The 20,019-nt window shown below is 57.7% G+C and overlaps 2 gene segments (V, D, J or C); both read right to left on the reverse strand.

Annotated features, from left to right (window-relative positions):
- The window catches only part of LOC123793498 (Ig alpha-1 chain C region-like), a 159,256-nt gene that overhangs the window by 29,824 nt on the left and 109,413 nt on the right, over positions 1-20,019 (reverse strand).
- LOC123793501 (Ig gamma chain C region-like) overlaps positions 1-20,019 on the reverse strand; it is a 131,420-nt gene that overhangs the window by 2,319 nt on the left and 109,082 nt on the right.

Consider the following 20,019-nt stretch of genomic DNA (forward strand, 5'->3'; position numbering starts at 1 on the left):
GACCCTCAGCGTGGTGGAGGGGAGCCTTGCCGTGCCCTGGCTGTCCTCCCCTGCGTGGTGCCAGCACCCCAGGGCACCTCAGACCCCCAACCCCAGCCAGGCCTATGCCCTCTGACCCAGATCCCCTCTGCTGAGGCCGAGGGTCCTGCCTGACGTCCCATCCCACCCACACCCCAGGCTTGCAGCCCTGCCTCTAGCTCCGATCCGGCCCCTGATTCTCTCCTCCACTGGGCCCACTGCCCCGTGCCTCCCCGCTGGCATGGGCGTGTCGACCCTCTGCTCCTCGGCCCCAAGAGCGTCAGGCACAGGACTCAGGCCCTGGGACAAAGACCTGTGGTCACCCTCGGCGCCTCAAAGGTGGCCACTCCTGCCCCTTCTGCCCCAGAGACCTTCCCACCCAGGCTCTAGTCTCCACCCTAACGTGTCCACCTGGCCCGGCCAGCTCACCCTGTACCGCATGTGCAGGGACGCTCACCTGGGCCCGAGCCCTCAGCTGTCTCTGTCCCCTGCACCTGCTCAGCTCACAGCAGGTCCAAGCTCCTGTGAGCTCAGTCCTTCTGCCTTCATACCCGGAGCCCTCCGGGGGCAGCTCTGTCGCCCCTGCCCTCCCAGCTCACTGTTCTCTGCAAAAGCAATGCCTGCTTCCCTGAGCCCCTGGAGCAGCCCCCTACCCCTCCTGCTCTCCCACCCGCCCCTGCTCACCTGCACAAGCTCTGGTGCTCCCCTGAGCCCCTGGGGCAGCCGCCTGCCCCTCCTGCTCTCCCACCCACCCCTGCTCACCTGCACAAGCTCTGATGCTCCCCTGAGCCCCTGGGGCAGCCCCTGCCCCTCCTGCTCTCCCACCTCCCCTTCTCACCTGCACAGACTCTGCCTGCTCCTCTGAGCCCCTGGGGCAGCCGCCTGCCCCTCCTGCTCTCCCACCTCCCCTGCTAACCTGCAGGAGCTCTCCCTGCTTCCCTGAGCCCTGGGGCAGCCCCCTACAACTCCTGCTCTCCCACCCGCCCCTGCTCATCTGCACAAGCTCTGCCTGCTCCCCTGAGCCCCTGGGGATGCCCCGTGCCCTTCCTGCTATCCCACCCGCCCCTGCTCACCTGCATGAGCTCTGCCTGCTCCCCTGAGCCCCTGGGGCAGCCCCCTGCCCCTCCTGCTCTCCCACCTCCCATGCTCACCTGCACAGGCTCTGCCTGTTTCCCTGAGCCCCTGGGGCAGCCCCCTGCCCCTCCTGCTCTCCCACCTGCCCCTGCTCACCTGCATGAGCTCTGCCTGCTCCCCTGAGCCCCTGGAGCAGCCTCCTACCCCTCCTGTCTCCCACCCGCCCCTGCTCACCTGCATGAGCTCTGCCTGCTCCCCTGAGCCCCTGGGTCAGTCCCCTGCCCCTCCTGCTCTCCCACCCGCCCCTTCTCATCTGCACAAGCTCTGCCTGCTCCCCTGAGCCCCTGGGGCAGCCCCCTACCCCTCCTGCTCTCCCACTGGCCCCTGCTCACCTGCAGGAGCTCTGCCTGCTCCCCTGAGCCCCTGGGGCAGCCCCCTGCCCCTCCTGCTCTCCCACCTGCCCCTGCTCACCTGCACAGGCTCTGCCTGTTTCCCTGAGCCCCTGGGGAAGCCCCCTGCCCCTCCTGCTCTTACACCCTCCCCTCCTCACCTGCAAGAACTCTGCCTGCTCCCGTGCACCCCTGACAGCCCCCTGCCCCTCCTGCTCTCCCACCCGCCGCTGCTCATCTGCAGGAGCTCTGCCTGTTTCCCTGAGCCCCTGGGGAAGCCCCCTGCCCCTCCTGCTCTCCCATCCGCCCCTGCTCACCTGCACGAGCTCTGCTGGCTGCCTTGAGCTCCTGGCCCATCTCCTGCTTGTGTTGCCCTGTCAGGCCCTTGCTCACCTCCAGCTGGTCTTCCCTAGTCCTTGGAGCTCATGGACCACAGCAGCCCCCTGCCCCTCCAGCCCTATGGTCTTTCCCACACAGGTCCCTGAGCTCAGCCCCAGACTTCCTTGTGTCCCTAGGCCTCCCTGGCCTCTGCCTCCCGTCCCAGACCCTTTAGCCCAGGTCAGGCCTCTGACGCCGACACCTGGGGCTCCTGCAGCTGTTGAGCTCCCTGCTCAGCCTCTGTGCTGTCTGGGCTCTGAGCCCACGGGAGCCTTGCCAGGCCCTCCTGCTCTGCTCTGCTCTTGTCCTATTCATGGGATGCAGCCCAGGGTCCCATAGGCAGCTCCTCTGACCCTGTCATGGGGCTTCAGCTGGTTCCCTTGGCCTGGACAGGACCATTAGCCCACTTGGTGGCCTCTGCATCCCCTGTGCTGAGCCAGCCCCTCCCTGTGTCCTCACCTCAGACCCATCTGTCCGCCTTGGCATTCGTCCTACAGTGGTCAGGCTGGTCCAGCCCCTGGGCTGCCAGCACCGGTGGGTAAGGGCAACCCTCAGGCTTCTGTCGACCGTGCCTGTCATGGTTGGACGGTCCCCGTCCTGGGTTCCTTCATCAGCGTTGGTGCGTCCAGCAGTGTTGGCGTGGGTGAGCCCCTCCCCTGCCTCCCTCGTGCCTGCCCTGGGTTGGTGCCACGGACCCCGGGCAGCCTGCCTTCCCTGTGTTGCTTCAGCTGCTCCAGCCCCTGCATGGGGTCCTGAGGGCCTGGTCTCCCGTCAGCTCCTGTAGCTGGTTCTGCTATCCCACCTCACTCCCGCGGTCCGGGCTCCGTGCAGACCCCACTCACCATGGTCGCAACTGTGGAAGCGGCTCCCCTGCAGGCATGCTCGCCCCTGCATGCTGCCTCCTCCCTGCCGTGGTCCAGGCACACGTGGCTGAGCTCTGTGCCCACAGCCCTGCTTCCTAGCGTCCAGGCAGCCCCGGGAAGACTAAGAACAGGATTGAAACCAAGAGGCATGGTTTGCTTCCTGAAGTTCCCTTTTTTTCTGGGTGTTTTCTGTCTCAGAGGGCCTGGGGGGAGTCCGGGCACGGCCAAGGCTTCCCCAGGTGGGCGTGTGGGGTGGGGTGTGGCGGGTGCCCGGGGGCCCAAGTGAGAGCAGAGGAACCTCCCACCATGTGCTGCTCTTGCTCTCTGCCTCCTGCAGGGATATGCCTGCTTCCTGTTCCCCTGCAGACGAGTCCACCCTGCTCTCAGCTGAGCCCTGAGCTGCCCCAGCCCTGGTGGGCTCCTCCTTGTGCCCCGGCCGACCCGCAGCCTGGGCGCACACGGTCCCAACCGTAGTCTGCGGACCAGCCCCGGGCTTGTCCTGTCCACACAGCAGGTTGGTCCCCCAGGTAGAGTTCTGTCCACCTCGGGCTCTGTCCATGGCTGCAGCTCGAAATTACGTGACCTCAAAGTGCATGTTTGGAGGGCGGCGTGTCTGAAGCCGCCGTGGCCCGGGTCCCCTCAGCCAGTGGAAACCGTGGCAGCAACCTCTGTGGGTCTCGCCGTGCCCCCCGAAGCAGAGCTGGGAGGCCCGTGGGAGGGTCTGCCCTTGCCCCCCGACTCCCCTGATCTGGGAGCCTGTGTGGTTGGAACGCCCCCCGCCCACCGGAAGCGCGTGGGCCGGCGGCTCCCCCTGGGCCTGCCCTGCGGCCCAGTGCCGGTCTGTCCACGCCTTTTAGAGTCTCCAGGAGAAAGAAGGAGCGATTTGCTCGAGGGCACGTGGGGGCTGCCCGGGACACCTGCCTGCAGCTGTTAGACCGTGTCTGGAGAAGGAAGGCCTCGCACGGGCTTTTGGACTTCCTTGCCCCGCCAATGCTCCGGAGCGTGCCGGGTAGCACGGAGGCAGGGATCCGGAGTGTGCGTGGAGGAGCGCAGGAGGAGGAGCCTGCCGAGTGTGGTAGGGACAGCGGGGTCTCCCTCGGACACCGATTTGGAAGGCGGGTGCGCAGTGCACGCGTGGGGGCCGGACTTCGGGCCTCGGGGGAGAGCAGCCTGTGCCCCTTCGTGCTGACGGGGAGAGAAATCCACCGTGGCTTCCCTTCCGCGTCAGGCCGCTGGGGTTTTCTCTCTTCGGGATTGACGGGGGCAGAATCCGTATGGGCTCCCGAAAGCAGCTCCTCTTCCAAGCAGTGGCCGTGGGCTTGGATAGTGGATATTCCCCCCACTGGGAAGCGAGTGTTCTGTGGCGAAGGTGGAGCAGGGCTCCCGCGGCCAAGGCCCCCGCACGCCAGCCTCCTCAGGCCCGTTCCTGAGGAGCCGCCCGGGCCCTCAGCCCCCGTGGGCACATGTGGACCCCACTCTGGCCGCGGCGTCCCGAGTCAGGGGCCGGCTGGAGAAGGCTCCACGCTGCCCCATCCCCATGCACCACGTCCGGGAAGCACGCTAACCACGAGGGCAGAGGAGGCGTTTCCGGGCTTGGGCGGCAGGGCGAGGAGGGGACGGGGAGCAGAGGGAGCTTCTGTGGAGGGGGATTGCTGCGGAGGCAAGGAGATGGGGCAGCTCGACCGGGCAGCACCACGGACAGTGCCCTGCAGGCCGGGGCCCGGGCGGGGGGGCACGGGGTGCCTTGGTCAGGCTCACCGTCGGGGCCACCACAGGTGCTGAGCCCAGCGGCAACCGTGGGCTTCGGCGCCCCGGGATCTGCTTAGGCCGGCTCAGCGTTGGTAGCAAACGTAGCGTGACGCGAGCGCGTCGTCCCGGCGGAGTCTGGGACATGGAAGGCTCCGGGGTGTGTGGAAACGCTCGTCCGTGCTCCTTGTCTGTAACCGAAACTTGTGTGAAGGAACACGGCCTTCCGGTCGTAAGAGAAGGAAGTCACGGGGGTGACGGCACAGTGATGGCGGAGTGGGGACGGGTGCTGCCTGCACTTTCCGAGGGGAGCGTGAGTCATGTGTAGACTTGTGTAGACTTGGGCCATCACCAGGAAGTAAGGAAGGAGATTGGATGTGCACTTTGTTCTCATCGACTGGAACCGTCCACGGGTCAGCGTCCGCGCCCGGCGTGACCCAGCCCCTTCCATGGGTCAGCGTCCACGCCTGGCGTGACCCAGCGCCTTCCACGGTTCAGGGTCTGTGCCCGGCGTGACCCAGCCCCTTCCACGGGTCAGGGTCTGCGCCGGCGTGACCCAGCCCCTTCCACGGGTCAGGGTCCGTGCCCGGTATGACCCAGCGCCTTCCACAGGTCAGCGTCCATGCCTGGTGTTACCCAGCGCCTTCCACGGGTCAGGGTCTGTGCCCGGCGTGACCCAGTGCCTTCCACGGGTCAGGGTCTGTGCCCGGCGTAACCCAGCGCCTTCCACGGGTCAGGGTCCGTGCCCGGCGTGACCCAGCGCCTTCCACGGGTCAGCGTCCATGCCTGGCGTTACCCAGCGCCTTCCACGGGTCAGGGTCACCTCTGGGCTTCTGTACCCACTCTTCCCTCCCGTGTCTCCATCTTCATGGGGCTTCTCCTCTGTCTGTGTCTCTCCTCCCCAGCCTCTTGTAAGGACACCTACCATCAGATTTAGGGGCTGGACCATCTCACCTGAAGGTCCTTAACGTCAATCACATCGGCAAACACCCTTTTGCAAAGGAGGTCGCATTCACAGGTTGCAGGGATTAGGCAGTGGACATAGCTTTTGGGGTCAGCATTGAGCCCACTGTGCTGGGTTCATAACAGAAGGAAAGCAAGTGGGTCTGTGGGACCCTGAGAAGGGAGCCCCTTCCTGCTGGGAGGGACCGTGAAGGCAGCATCCCTGGCAGTGTCCACCCTGCGGCCTGCTCTCAGGCTGTGATCCCCTTGTGCCAGGACCCCGCTGGCCCTCCTGACCGGTGACAGACACACTGGCCTCCCAGGCTTGTGGGAGATGCATTCTGCCATGTGCAACGGCCTCTGGCTCTCAGGGCCGGTGTGAGGGAGCCCTTGTTTTCCTTGTGCTGGGGTCCACGGGCCAGGTCTCCTGACCTGGGGCACCAGTCGAAGAAGGAAGACAGTCAGCTCTGCCCTTGGGGGACCGTCAGTCCAGGAGATGGGAGGAAGGCACCCAGGCCTGAGTTCGGAGAACCTTGCTGGTGGGTGTGGGTCTTGTCAGCTCCAAATGAACAAAACTCCCTTAAAATTGCATTATTTCTATCATCTATCTATCATCTATCTATTATCTATCTATCTATCTATCTATCTATCTATCTATCTATCTATCTATCATCTATCTATCTATCATCTATCTATCTATCATCTATCATCTATCTATCTATCTATCTATCTATCTATCTATCTAATCTATCATCTATCTATCATCTCTCCATCCATCCACGTATTATCTATCTTCTATTTGTATCTATCTATCATCTTTCTATCAATCATATATCTATCATCATCATCTATCTATCATCTATCTATATACATGTATCTATCTATCCATTTAGCTACGTATCTATCATCTGTCCATCCATCCATCCATCTATCTATACTTCTATCATCTATCTATCTATCTATCTATCTATAATCTATCTATCATCTCTCCATCCATCCACGTATTATCTATCTTCTATTTGTATCTATCTATCATCTGTCTATCCAACCATCCATCAGTCCATCCATCTAACCATCTCTCTCCATCTAGCTATCTCTCTATCTATCTATGTGTAGTTTTGGGCGTTATCCAGGTTCCAGGTCCGTGGTACTTTCCTCCCCCCTTGCTGTGCTCTCATGGGCCCTAGAGCCCGTGGGGAGAATACAGGGCATGTTCTAGCATGCACCCCCTTTTAAAAACTGTAAGGGAGAAGGAGAAGCATTTTCCTGGAGGCCCAGTGAGGACAGCCCTGGGACCCGCGCTGGCCCTGGCAGCAGCATTTAGGGCAGGGTTTCTCCCATCGGAGGTACAGATCTTCGTGACCAAGGACATTCCAGAAAGCTCCAGATCATCTCTTGTTGCGTCTGTGCGAGGCTGCATGGCTCCGACGTTGTGAGGACTTATCTGGATGTTTCCTGCAGGTTGTCCACAGCCAAAGCTGACATGCAGAGTGTGCTGGGGGCAGAGATGGAGCCCCTGCTCTGAGGTCTGGTCACATCCCTGTGACTCTGGTCCCAGTTAGAGTAGAGCCTGGCTGGGTGCTCCAGAATGGCCTTAAAGCTGAAAATCTCCTTTATTTGATCAGTGTGGGGTGGGTTTCCTGAGACGGCGTGTGTCCCTGCATGAGTGCCGGGTGGGGCCGTGCCGTGGCCTCGTCCTGTTTTCAGCCCGCACCCCTGCTTCCCTGATGTTCTATTTAGACCAAACCCTCCAGGTCTGGGAATGAGCCTCGGAGCTGTCGGGTCCTGGGAGTTGTGCCCCGGGCGGGAGGCCAGCGGCCAAGGTCCGACCCCCGTCAGCCTGCACGCTAGCCTCGCTCACTTCCCTCCCTGGTCCGGGACCGAGTCCGCCTCTGAGTCTGTGTGACAAGCGTCAGGGATGGAGCCTGTCTCCAGAGGGCCGTCCCCACGTGTGGAATCTCCCGTCCAGAGGACTGGGGATTTGTGCGCTGGACGTGTGGCCACGGGCCCTGAGCCGTGGTACCTACAGTTCACGCGCCCCAGACAGGGCCCAGAGGGCGCCCCGGGCTGCTCACGTCTTTCCTTGTCTTGGGTCCTGAGCACTCTTGGTAGATGAGGGAATCCTGCCTCTCATCACGCGTGTTCACATAGTCTCCCCGTTTCCAGTGGACTTTGCAGAGACCCGAGTGGGACGGGGTCTCCAGGCCGGGAAACCACCTCTTTCTTCTGAGAGGGGCGCAGCCTCAAGCCCAACACTGCCTGGCCAGCTGGCCGTCTGTCCCGCACCTTGGCTCCTGCGTTCTGGGCTCTTCAGGCCTCTTCTTGAGGACGGCGGTGGCCAGCCCCCGACAGCTCTTGCTTCGTGTCTCGCTCAGCTCATGGGGACCTCCAGGCTGGCTGGCGGGATGGGGGCCCAGGCTTGGTCTGTGTGTGTGCGCTCAGGGGGTGGACAGCTGGGGGGACGACCGGCGGTCCCTGGAGGCCCATGGTGGCTCTGGGCTTGGTGCTTGTGCAGCTGTGTTCCTATGGCCTCCTGCGCTGACCACGGAAGTAGCTGCTTTGGGTGTGTCCAGGGGAGACCGTGCCTTTCATGTCGGCGTGGGAAAGGGTGGTGAGTCTTGGCTGGAGACCAGGAGAGCAGGTGCAAGGGACTGAGCTGGGTGCCTCTGGGGGTGTCAAAGGGACTGTCGCAGGGAGCAGCTGGCTGGCCACCTGGGCCTTCTGCTCCCTTCCCTCTGGACGCTTGTCCACATCGTTGGGGGGGCCCGCCCCCCAGCCCCACAGGTCGGTGGATACCTCTCCCAAAGCGTGCTCGGGCGGCATGGGATTTGTAAAAAGGAACTTTACTGAGGGACTCAAAAGGAAGGCAACAGGGCTGCCAAGCTCGGAGCGAGAGGGGAGGCCAGGGTGGATGGGGTTGGGCGCTGCTGGCTGAGGCGGGACCCCTGGGAAGCTCCTTCTGCTGGGAGACCCCTCCTCCCACCCCAGGAGTCCTGGCCACAGCCCCGAGCCGTCCCGTGGCTTCTCCCCAGCAGCTCTTCTCTGTCCTGGCATTGTGCAGGGTGGGAGCTGCCAGTGGCCGGCAGGAGGGCTGGGCAGGGGCCCGGGGCTGGGCAGGGGCAGGGCACTTGGACCCGGTGCCGGGGAGGTGGGAGTCAGTGTGGGAGCCGAGGTCCCGCACTGGACTTGGACTGTGAGTCCCGGTTTGGCTCTGGACTCTGAGTGGTGGGCGGGCCATGGGCTTCCCCCTCCCTGTGCTCTGGGGGCTGTTCCGTGAGAGCAGAAGTAGCCCTGACCCCCAGGACCAGGGAGAGCCCAGGGGCCAGCACCCGTGCCCAGCTCAGGTCACTGCGTGGGAGGGGCTTGTCCCAGAGCGGGCTGGGGTCGGGGCTGTGATTGGCAGGTGCCCGTGGGGCCTGGGGCCTTGGAGCTGAGCTGGAGCCGTCTGCGTGTCTGCGTGCTGGTCAGCGTGTGTTGGCTGTGGCCTCGCCTCCCACGGCGGGCAAGCTGACCGCCTGCGACACGGGGAGGGGAAAGCAGGGCCTCGTTGCTCTGTGCCCGGGCCTAGTCTGCGGGCCGCACGACGTTGGCGTAGTCTCGGCTGGCCTGGGGCTTCTCCTGCAGGACGGCGGCCAGGACCCACCTCACCTGGGGGCAGGGCATGCGCGTGAGGACGGCTCCTTCGGGCGCGCTCCCTCCCTCCGGGCCTGCCCCGCCCTGGCCGCGGGCCTCCAGGCTCCCACCTTGAACAGGCTGGCGGTGGCTCCATAGCTGACGCTGACCAGGAAGAGGATGACGAAGACCAGCAGGCTGGCCCACAGCTCGTCCAGCTCCGTGCTCTCGGCGGCATCCGCACAGAGCTCCTGGAGCTCCAGCTCTGCGGGCACAGGCCGGTCAGCCGGCCCCGGCGCAGCCTCCGCACGGGCTGGTGGGGACGGCAGGCCTGGCCCCCCACCCCGAGGAGGGGAGAGCATCATGACGCCCTGGCCTCCGCCGTCCTGCTGGTGGCTGCAGTGGCAGGCCGGCCAGTCCAGCCGCCCAGCCCACCCGCTCTGCATCCGGCCCTGGTGGCCAGGGTCCGATGCCCCGCGGGGCTGCAGGTGTGGCAGGGACCCGCTCTCTGTGGGTCCCCACCCGCAGCCCTGGCCCAGACCGCCCAGCGGCTCTGCTGTCCCTGCACGGCCCGTGGCCCCCGGCCCGTCCCCCAGCCCCGTCCCCACTCAGTGTTACTCCCGCCAGCCTGAGGACCTCTGTGACGTGTACACGCATTTGCAGCCTGCCCGGAGCCCTGAGGGGCTCAGCTGTGTAGCCGAGCTCACAGGACCTGGGGTAGCCCCGCGAATCCATGACGTGGGTGCTCCGGGGGGCTGGCTGGTCCGTGCGGACCTCGCGGAGGCCCGAGGTGCCCAGAGCTGCCCCCGGCCCTATCCCGGGCCCCCGGTGTCCCCGGGCTCCTCCTCCCTGGCCCACCGTCCCCTGCACAGTGGGCTTCCACGCTGATGAGTGAGGGTGTGGCGTGTGCAGGGCCCTGGGGCTCCCGCGTGGCGCGTCGGAGCCGGGTGCCTCCGACCTTGTGTGCGTGGAGTGTGGGCCAGGTGTGTGCCGCTTTTCACATGGACGTGTGTGTGTGTGTGTGTGTGTGTGTGTGTGTGTGTGTGTGAGCACGGCTGGAACACGGGGCCTAGGGCTGTCGGAGACTTGCACACAGGCGTGGTGACGGCAGGGGTGGGCTTGGAGCCTGGCTCTGGCCCCTCAGCCTCCTGCCCTGGGATGGGGCCCGTGGCCTGTTTGGGGTGTGGTGCAGGTCTGCCCGGGCCAGCCCATTCCTGCCTAGCTTGGTGCATCTGAGCCCAGCTCAGCAGGGAGCAGCTCAGCTTGGCCAGCATGGGTGGAGGGGAGCTCTGCCTCAGTGCTCTGACTCAAAATGGGGTGGGAACCCCCATGGGGCCTCAGCAGCCCTGGAAGTTCCTCTTCCTTTATGTTCTTAGGGAGTCTGTCAGCACCGTCAAGGTTGTACGTGAGGCCCCTGTGCCGTGGACGCAGTGGGCTCCTGTCCGTGGTCCCTGCTGCCCAGCTGTGGTCTCTGTCCCTCGATGGCCGGCTGACTCGGTGCCCTGCGACACACACTGCTGGTCACTGGGGTGCCCCAGGAAGGGGGGTCACGGGCACGAGAAGCCACAGCCTCGTGGCCACATGCCTGAGACGTTGATGCAGGGTTCCTTGTGGCACGTTCCCTTGTTCCTGTGTCCCACTGCCTGGAGGAGAGGCTCTGGGGGTGAGTGTGCCGGGCATGAGTCCCCTGGGGACAGGCAGCCCCCCCCCGGCCAGGCGTCCCACTGGCAGGGGATCTCGGCCATTGCCCGCACACTCCTTCCCGAGTCCGTGTCCTGCAGCCGGGCTCTTCCTGGGGCTGCACCCGGGCGGTGCATCCAGGGAGGGCCGGCCGGGACCGTGGGCAGGCTGGACCGGCTGTGAGGCTGGCCGGTGGCTCTGGAGGACGGCTGTTGTGCCGCAGCCCGGGGTGCACTGTGCCGTGGGTGTGTTCTGTGGGTGTTCACCACGGGGGGCATGGACGGGCATCTGGCTCGGGTGTGCTGGGGCAGCTGTGAAGCACTGGGCTGGGCCTCACCCTCACGGTGCACTCATGTCCTGCAGGCCTGTGCGTGCCCACAAACCCCTGCCTGCCAGCCTGGGCACACACGCAGGGGAGGCCACGGGGACCTGCCAACCCCGTTCACAGCGTGAGTTCCTGCGAGGCCTTGTGCCGAGTTTCGCAGCGGGACACATCAGGATCCCTCCCTCCTGACCCAGGATGCCCAGGGCCAGCAGTCCCCATGCGGGAGGCTGCGTGGAGGTGGCCTTGTCAGTCCTGGTGCCCTCGGAGGGCCATTCGGGCTCATTCAGAAGACGTGGACATGCTGCCGTGGGGTTCGGCTGGGTGGCATGGGGCAGAGCCAGGGCTCTGGGAGGCCTGGACATGAGGCCTGGGAGAGACAGGGCCCAGCCCGACCTCCCTGCCCCCCAGGGCAGTGTGTCCCGGTCTGTCCCACCCCGCCCTTGGCCCTGGGGACAGGTGCTGCGTGGGAGGCAGAGGGGGGAGCGCCCAGTTCCTTGGAAGGGCCCACGATTCTGAGAGAAACCACAGGGCAGGCAGAGCCCCACCCCGGAGCCTGCTGCCCCCGTGGGCCCAGGGCTGGTGCTGCCAGGCCCTGCAGCCTGCTCATAGGGGAGCAGGCTGGGCTCGGGCTCCGCTGGCAGCCCTGGCCACCCTGGCGTCCCCCTACTCCTTCTTCCCCTGGTGTGGGGCCGAGGGCTCCGTGCCCAGCCGGTCTCCTGACTCTATGCTGAAGGTGCAGGATGCATCCTCCTGCTGCTGGTGGGCCCTGTCTGCATCTGTCTGAACTTGCTGTTTCTTAGCTGTGTCTCTGTGCGTGTGTCTCTATGGGCATGTGAGCATGTGTGTACGTGGGAACCCGTGTGTGTGTGTGACGTGTGTCTCTATGTGCATGTGAGGATGTGTGTGCGTGGGAGCCCGTGTGTGTGTGTGCGTGTGTCTCTATGTGCATGTGAGCATGTGTGTGCGTGGGAGCCTGTGTGTGTGTGCCTGTGTCTCTATGTGCACGTGAGCATGTGTGTGCATGGGAGCCCGTGTGTGTGTGCCTGTGTCTCTATGTGCATGTGAGGATGTGTGTACGTGGGAGCCCGTGTGTGTGTGCGTGTGTCTGTACGTGCATGTGAGCATGTGTGTGCGTGGGAGCCTGTGTGTGTGTGCGTGTGTCTCTATGTGCACGTGAGCATGTGTGTGCGTGGGAGCCTGTGTGTGTGTGCCTGTGTCTCTATGTGCACGTGAGGATGTGTGTGCGTGGGAGCCTGTGTGTGTGTGTGCGTGTGTCTCTATGTGCATGTGAGCATGTGTGTGCGTGGGAGCCTGTGTGTGTGTGCCTGTGTCTCTATGTGCACGTGAGGATGTGTGTGCGTGGGAGCCTGTGTGTGTGTGCGTGTGTCTGTACGTGCATGTGAGCATGTGTGTGCGTGGGAGCCTGTGTGTGTGTGCGTGTGTCTGTACGTGCATGTGAGCATGTGTGTGCGTGGGAGCTTGTGTGTGTGTGCGTGTGTCTCTATGTGTACATGAGCATGTGTGTGCGTGGGAGCCTGTGTGTGTGTGCGTGTGTCTGTATGTGCATGTGAGCATGTGTGTGCGTGGGAGCACGTGTGTGTGTGCGTGTGTCTCTATGTGCATGTGAGCATGTGTGTGCGTGGGAGCCTGTGTGTGTGTGCCTGTGTCTCTATGTGCACGTGAGCATGTGTGTGCGTGGGAGCCTGTGTGTGTGTGTGCCTGTGTCTCTATGTGCATGTGAGCATGTGTGTGCATGGGAGCCCGTGTGTCTGTGCATGTGTCTCTACATGCATGTGAGCATGTGTGGGCATGGGAGCCTGTGTCTGTGTGTGTGTGTGTGTCTCTATATGCATGTGAGCATGTGTGTGCGTGGGAGCCTGTGTGTGTGTGCGTGTGTGTCTATGTGCATGTGAGCATGTGTGTGCGTGGGAGCCTGTGTGTGTGTGCGTTTGTCTCTATGTGCACGTGAGCATGTGTGTGCGTGGGAGCCTGTGTGTGTGTGTGTGTGTGTCTCTATGTGCACGTGAGCATGTGTGTGCGTGGGAGCCCATGTGTGTATGTATGCCTGTGTGTCTCTATGTGCATGTGAGCATGTGTGTGTGTGGGAGCTTGTGTGTGTGTGTGTGTGTGTCTCTATGTGCATGTGAGCATGTGTGTGCGTGGGAGCCTGAGTGTGTGTGTGTGTCTCTATGTGCATGTGAGCATGTGTGTGCGTGGGAGCCCATGTGTGTATGTATGCCTGTGTGTCTCTATGTGCATGTGAGCATGTGTGTGTGTCGGAGCTTGTGTGTGTGTGTGCATGTGTCTCTATGTGCATGTGAGCATGTGTGTGCATGGGAGCCCTTGTGTCTGTGCATGTGTCTCTACATGCATGTGAGCATGTGTGGGCATGGGAGCCTGTGTCTGTGTGCGTGTGTGTCTCTATGTGCATGTGAGCATGTGTGGGCGTGGGAGCCTGTGTGTGTGTGCCTGTGTCTCTATGTGCATGTGAGCATGTGTGTGCATGGGAGCCCGTGTGTCTGTGCATGTGTCTCTACATGCATGTGAGCATGTGTGGGCATGGGAGCCTGTGTCTGTGTGCGTGTGTGTCTCTATGTGCATGTGAGCATGTGTGGGCGTGGGAGCCTGTGTCTGTGTGCGTGTGTGTCTCTATGTGCATGTGAGCATGTGTGTGCATGGGAGCCCATGTGCGTGTGTGTGCATATGTGTGCGTGTGTGTCTAAGTACATTGAGCATGTGTGTGGGCTCCTCGGTCTGTGTTTCAGAAGCTGGCCCTCTGTTCCTTGACTTCCTGGCTGCCATTCCTGCTGGGCCCTTCTTAGTTTCCTTACGGCTGCCCAGTCAAGGGATCAGCCCAGGGCTTGTGGAGCGTTTACATGCAGAATTTGGGGTTCCCCCTAGGTGGCTTCCTCTCCTGAATTCCCAGCAGCTCGTGAAGTGTGGCCCCGAGCCGCATGCCTTGGACCCGGGATGGCGGGGTTTCTGCCTGCCCTCTGGCTGCACCTGCCGCCCCACCGGGCTTTGCCTTCAGAACATCTTTGCAGGGAGCGATCTTCTCCAGTGTCGGCTTGCTTCTGGTGTTTCTCTACTGTCCTCAGACCTCTGCTGGCCGAGCAGTGTCTCCGGGTTATACTCGCTGCCTGCGACGTTCACTCCGGTAGAAGCTGCTCCATCGCTTTTGGAAGGAGAACCGCTTTCTCTCCTGCGGTTTCCCAGCAATGATCACTTCCTGTGTAACGGGGGGGCCCAGCATCCTTCCCATATGTGTAACGGCCGTTCGGATCTGTTGTGAAACGTCTGTTCAATTCTCGTGTCCATTTCTCTCTCGACTTGTGTGATTTTGCCAACTGATTTGCAGGAGTGCTCTGTGCATCCTGGGCGTTCTGTCAATGACAAACGATTACAGGGATTGTTGTGCAAGACTCTGAATCGGACCCAAAGATGACCTCTTACGTCGTCAGTGGAAATCAAGGCCTTGTGTCCTACACCCTTCCAGGTGGGCTGATTCACTGGGGCTCTGAGCTTCTCACCGTCTTCGAGCTATCTTACAATCCCATGAGTTGTAGGCAATGCAAAGTGTCTTCTGGGGAAGCATGGTCCATTCTTCCTGTCTCCCAAGGAGCCAACCGGATGCCTTTGAAAGTGCAAAGAGTAGACATGCTTCTTAGCATTCTTGATTCAACGATAGGAATGAGATACTTTGATTCTACTGAATTAATGAGCTAAATAAACATTCGAAAGGCATTTGTTGTGTGTCCATGTGGGAGTCAGGAGCATACCGTGTTTTGGAAACTATCCTGTAACGTGGCACACAGGTCTTCTCCCAGATGGCCTCAGTTCTCCTGGGTGCAGGAGGGTCTGTGTCCTGGGCGGGCAGGAGACCAGGTGCAGGGGAGCGGCCCCGGGGCAGCGGCACTGCTTCCTCCAGGGGCTCTAGTCAGGGTGCTCCCTGGGAATGTGGGGTCTTCTGTTAGGGGAGCCTCAGGACCCCGGTGCTCTCCACGCACGGCACTTGTCACGATGATCCTTACTTGTTTGTGGAATGAGTGACTTAACGTCTGCCTTTGCCCAGGTCTGTCAGTCCCTGGTGCCCAGAGACCGTACGTGACTCATTGGCACAGTGTGCTCGGGGCTGGTGTTGACAGCACAGTTGCCCTCTGGTAAGTCCTTATCCCGTAGATCAAGAGATGGCATCTTCAGAGGCTTTCCAGGGCTTCTGTCCTCTCCCAACATCTCTGGGCTCCAGGGACCTCCTCCTGTGACCCGTCCGCAAAGGCAGGGATCGGACTAGGAGGTTGTTCCAGAGCCTCTCCAAGAGACAGTGTGGACAGTGGACAGCACAGGAGCGTTGGGGTCAGAGGACATGGTGCAAACCCTGGCATCCTCCCTGCAGGCAGGGAGCTGAGGCCCTCTAAGGCTGCAGTTCCTTCCAGGTAAGACCGAGACAGTGACCCCACCTCTTGCGTTGTGAGCACGAAGTGAGAGGAGGTCCAGGTAACGGTCAGTTTCCCACGCTCACTCAACCGGGCTATTCGACCAGATGGCGTTCTCCCTGTGCAGGTGAATCAGTGCCCTTGAGGGAGAGGACATTATCCTCCATAATGTGGGTGGGCCTCATCCAATGTCGAAGGACTGAAGAACAATCCCTGAGGTTTCCTGGAGAGGAAGGAATTCTGCCCCAAGACGGCAGTGTTAGCTCCTGCCTGAGATTCCAGGCTGCTGGACTGCCCTACAGGTTCCCGGTGTGCAGGCCGACCCCCCAAGCACGTGAGCCAGTTCCTGGAAAGAGATCCTGGTACGTCTTTGTGTCTGTCTCCAGCTTAGTTTAGCTGTATTTGGTGCAGTGTCTCCATGTCTCACCTCCCATCTCCCTCCTCCTCGTTCTGATACTCTGGGTCTCTCTCTCCTACCTGTCTTCTGTCTCCTCCTGGTTCTGATACTCTGGGTCTCTCTCTCTCTCTTTTTTATGAGCTACAACGTGATGCTGTTTTTTATTATGTTCAGTTAACCACTGTATAGTACATCATTAGTTTTTCATGTAGTGTTCCATGATTCATAGGTGGGTATAGCACCCAGGGCTCATCACAGAATGTGCCTTCCTTAATACCTATCACCCTGCTACCCCATCCCCCCAGTCCCTCTCCTCTGAGACTCTCAGTTAGTTTTCCAGGGTCCATAGTCTCTCATGGTTCATCTTCCTCTCTGATTTCTCCCCTTTCAGATTTCCCTCCCTTCTCCTATGGTCCTCCACACTATTCCTTCTATTCCATATATGAGTGAAACCATATGATTATTGTCTTGCTGTGTCTGACTTATTTCATTTAGCATAATCCCCTCCAGTTCCGTCCATGTTGATGCAAATGTGGGTAATCGTTCTTTCTGATGGCTGAGTAATATTCCATTGTGTATATGAACCAATCTTCTTAATCCAGTCATCTGTGAAAGGACATCTCGGCTCCTTCCACATTTTAGCTATTGTGGACATTGGTGCTATGAACATTGGGGTGCATGTGGCCCTTCTCTTCACTATGTCTGTATCTTTGGGGTAAGTACCCAGTAGTGCAATTGCTGGGTCGTAGGGTAGGTCTATTATTAATATCTTGAGAAACCTAAATATTGTTTTCGAAAGTGGCTGTACCATCTTGCATTCCCACCAACAGTGTAAGAGGGCTCCCCTTTCTCCACATCCTCTCCAACATCAGTTGTTTCTTGCCTTGCTAATTTTTACCACCCTAACTGGTATAAGATGGTATCTCAATGTGGTTGTGATTTGAATTTCCCTGACGGCTAATGATGTTGAACATTTTATCATGTGTCTGTTATCCATTTGTATGTCTTCATTGGAAAAGTGTATGTTCATATCTTCTGCCCATTTTTTGATTTGATTATTTGTTTCTTGGGTGTTGAGTTTCAGAAGTTCTTTGTAGATCTTGGATACCAGTCTTTTATCTGTAGTGTCATTTGCAAATATCTTCTCCCATTCCATGGGTTGGTTGCCTCTTAGTTTTTTTGACTGTTTCCTTGGCTGTGCAGAAGCTTTTTATCTTGATGAAGTCCCACATGTTCATTTTTTCTTTTGTTTCTCTTGCCTTTGGAGATGTGTCATGAAAAAGGTTGCTTTGGCTGATGTCGTAGAGGTTGCTGCCTATGTTCTCCTCTAGGATTTTGATGGATTCCTGTCTCACACCGAGGTCTTTCATCCATTTGGAGTTTATCTTTGTGTATGGTGTGAGAGAGTGGTTGTGTTTCATTCTCTGCGTGTAGCTGTCCAATCCTCCCAGCACCATTTATTGACTACATTGTCTTTTTTCCACTGGAAGTTTTTTCCTGCTCTGTCAAAGATTATTTTGACCATAGAGTTAGGGTCCATTTCTGGGCTCTCTATTCTGTTCCATTGGTCTATGGGTCTGTTTCTGTGCCAGTACCATGCTGTCTTGGTGATCACAGCTTTGTAGTATAGCTTGAAATCAGGCAACAAGATGCTCCTAGCTTTGTTTTTCTTTTTCAACATTTCCATTGAGATTCGGGGTGTTTTCTGATTCCACACTAATTTTAGGATTGTTTCTTCCCCATTTTGAAAAATGTCATTGGTATTTTGATCGGGATGGCATTGAAAGTATAGATTGCTCTGGGTAGCATAGACATTTTAACTATGTTTATTTTTCCAATCCATGAGCGTGGAATATTTTTCCATCTTTTTCTGTCTTCATCAATGTCTTTCATCAGTGTTCTGTAGTTTCTAGAGTATAGATCCTTTACCTGGTTAAGTTGATTCCCGAGATTATCTTATGGTTTTTGGTGCTATTGTAAATGGGATGGATTCCCTAATTTCTCTTTCTTCAGTCTCATTGTTAGTGCATAGAAATGCAACTGATTTCTATACATTGATTTTTTATCCTGCCACGTTACTGAATTGTTGTATGAGTTCTAGTAATTTTGAGGTAGAGTCTTTTGGGTTTTCCACATACAGTATCATGTCATCTGTGAAGACAGACAGTTTGACTTCTTTGCCAATTTGAACACCTTTTATTCCTTTTTGTTGTCTGATTGCTGTTGCCAGGACTTCTAGTACTATATTGAATAATAATGGCGAGAGTGGGCATCCTTGTTGTGTTCCTGATCTTAAGGGAAAGGCTCTCAGTTTTTCCCCATTGAGAATGATATTCGCTGTGGGCTTTTCATAGATGTTTTTTATGAGATTGAGGAATGTACCCTCAATTCCTACACTCTGAAGACTTTTAATCAGGAAAGGATGCTGCATTTTGTCAATTGCTTTTTCTGCATCGATTGAGAGGGCCATACGATTCTTGTCTCTTCTCTTATTAAGGTGTTCTGTCACACTGAGTGATTTGCAAATGTTGAACCACCCTTGCATCCCAGGGACGAATCCCAGGGACTTTGACCCAAACATTCTTAAGCAGGATGGTTCTTAGCTTCTAAGTGTTTGAGTTTCTTCCAAATTTTTTCTTGTGATTGAGCTCCAGTTTCAAAGCATTGTGGACTAAGAATATGCAGGGAATAATCTCAGTCTATTGGTATCGGTTGAGACATGTTTTGTGACCCAGTTTACCGTCTATTCTGGAGAAAGTTCCATGTGCGTTCAAAAAGAATGAGTATTCAGTTGTTCTGGGGTTTAGTGTTCTATATATGTCTATGAGGTCCATCTGGTCCAGTGTGTCATTCAAAGCTCTTATTTCTTTGTTGATTTTCTGCTTAGATGATCTGTCTATTGCTGAGAGTGGAGTGTTGAAGTCCCCTACTGTTAATATATTATTATCTATACATCTCTTTATTTTGGTTACCAGTTGGCTTATGTAGTTGGCTGCTCCCATGTTGGGGGCATAGGTAATTGTTATTGTTAGATCCTCTTGTTTGATAGACCCTTTAAGAATGATATAGTGTCCTTCTGTATCTGTAACTACAGTCTTTGGCTTAAAATCTAATTTGTCTGATATATGAATTGCTTCCCCAGCTGTTTTTTGAGATCCGTTGACATGAAAAATGGTTCTCCATCCCTCACTTTCAGTCTCGATGTATCTTTCCATTCAACGTGAGTCTCTTGTAGACAGCATATGAATGGGTCATGTCTCTATATCCAATCTGCAACCCTGTGGCATTTGTGGGAGCATTTAGGCCATTCACGTTGAGAGTGGTTATTGAGAGATACGATTTTAGTGTCATGATGTTGTCTGTGAAGTCCTTGTCTATAGATTGCCTCTGTAGATGTCTGTTCTGTATCAGTCTTGGGGTCTTTCTTCCTTTAGTGAACCCCCCTTAATATTTCTTGCAGAGCCAGCTTGGTGGTCACATATTCTTTCAGTTTCTGCCAGTCTTGGATGCTCCTTGTCTCTCCATCCATTCTGAATGACGGCCTTGCTGGATAAAGTATCCTTGGCTGCATGTTCTTCTCACTTAGAGCTCTGAATATGTCTTGCCAGCCCTTTCTGGCTTTCCAGATCTCTGCAGACAGGTCTGATGTTATTCTGATGTTCCTCCTTCTGTACATGAGGAATCTCTTCCCCCTGGCCACTTTCAAGATTGTTTCCTTGGATCTAAGATTTGTGAATTGTACTGTATGTTGTGGTGTCTGTCTTTTCTCATTGATGTTTGGAGTATTCCTCTCTGTCTCTTGGACACGAATACTTGTTTCCTTCCCCAGATTAGGTAATTTATCAGCTATGATTTGTTCAATTATATTTAATAGACCTCTCTCTTTCTACATCCCCTCAGGGATCCTGATAATTCTGATATTGAAATGTTTCATTGAGTCAGTAATCTCCAGTATTCTAATTTCTTGAAATTGGAGTTTTTTAAGCCATGTTCCCTCTTTTTCCTTCTTTTCTGTCATCTCATCTAATTCGTTCTTCTGCCTCATTTTCCCTGGCTGTGAGAACATTCAGTTTAGACTTCAATTGATTCCTAGCATTCTTAATTTCTGCCAGATTTGCTCTCATTTCCACCCTTAGAGATTCTATATTCTCGTTAATATTTT

The sequence above is a fragment of the Ursus americanus genome, chromosome 26, assembly GCF_024610735.1.
Source record: "Ursus americanus isolate L20-20 chromosome 26, mUrsAme1.1.p, whole genome shotgun sequence".
Classification (NCBI taxonomy): Eukaryota; Metazoa; Chordata; class Mammalia; order Carnivora; family Ursidae; genus Ursus; species Ursus americanus.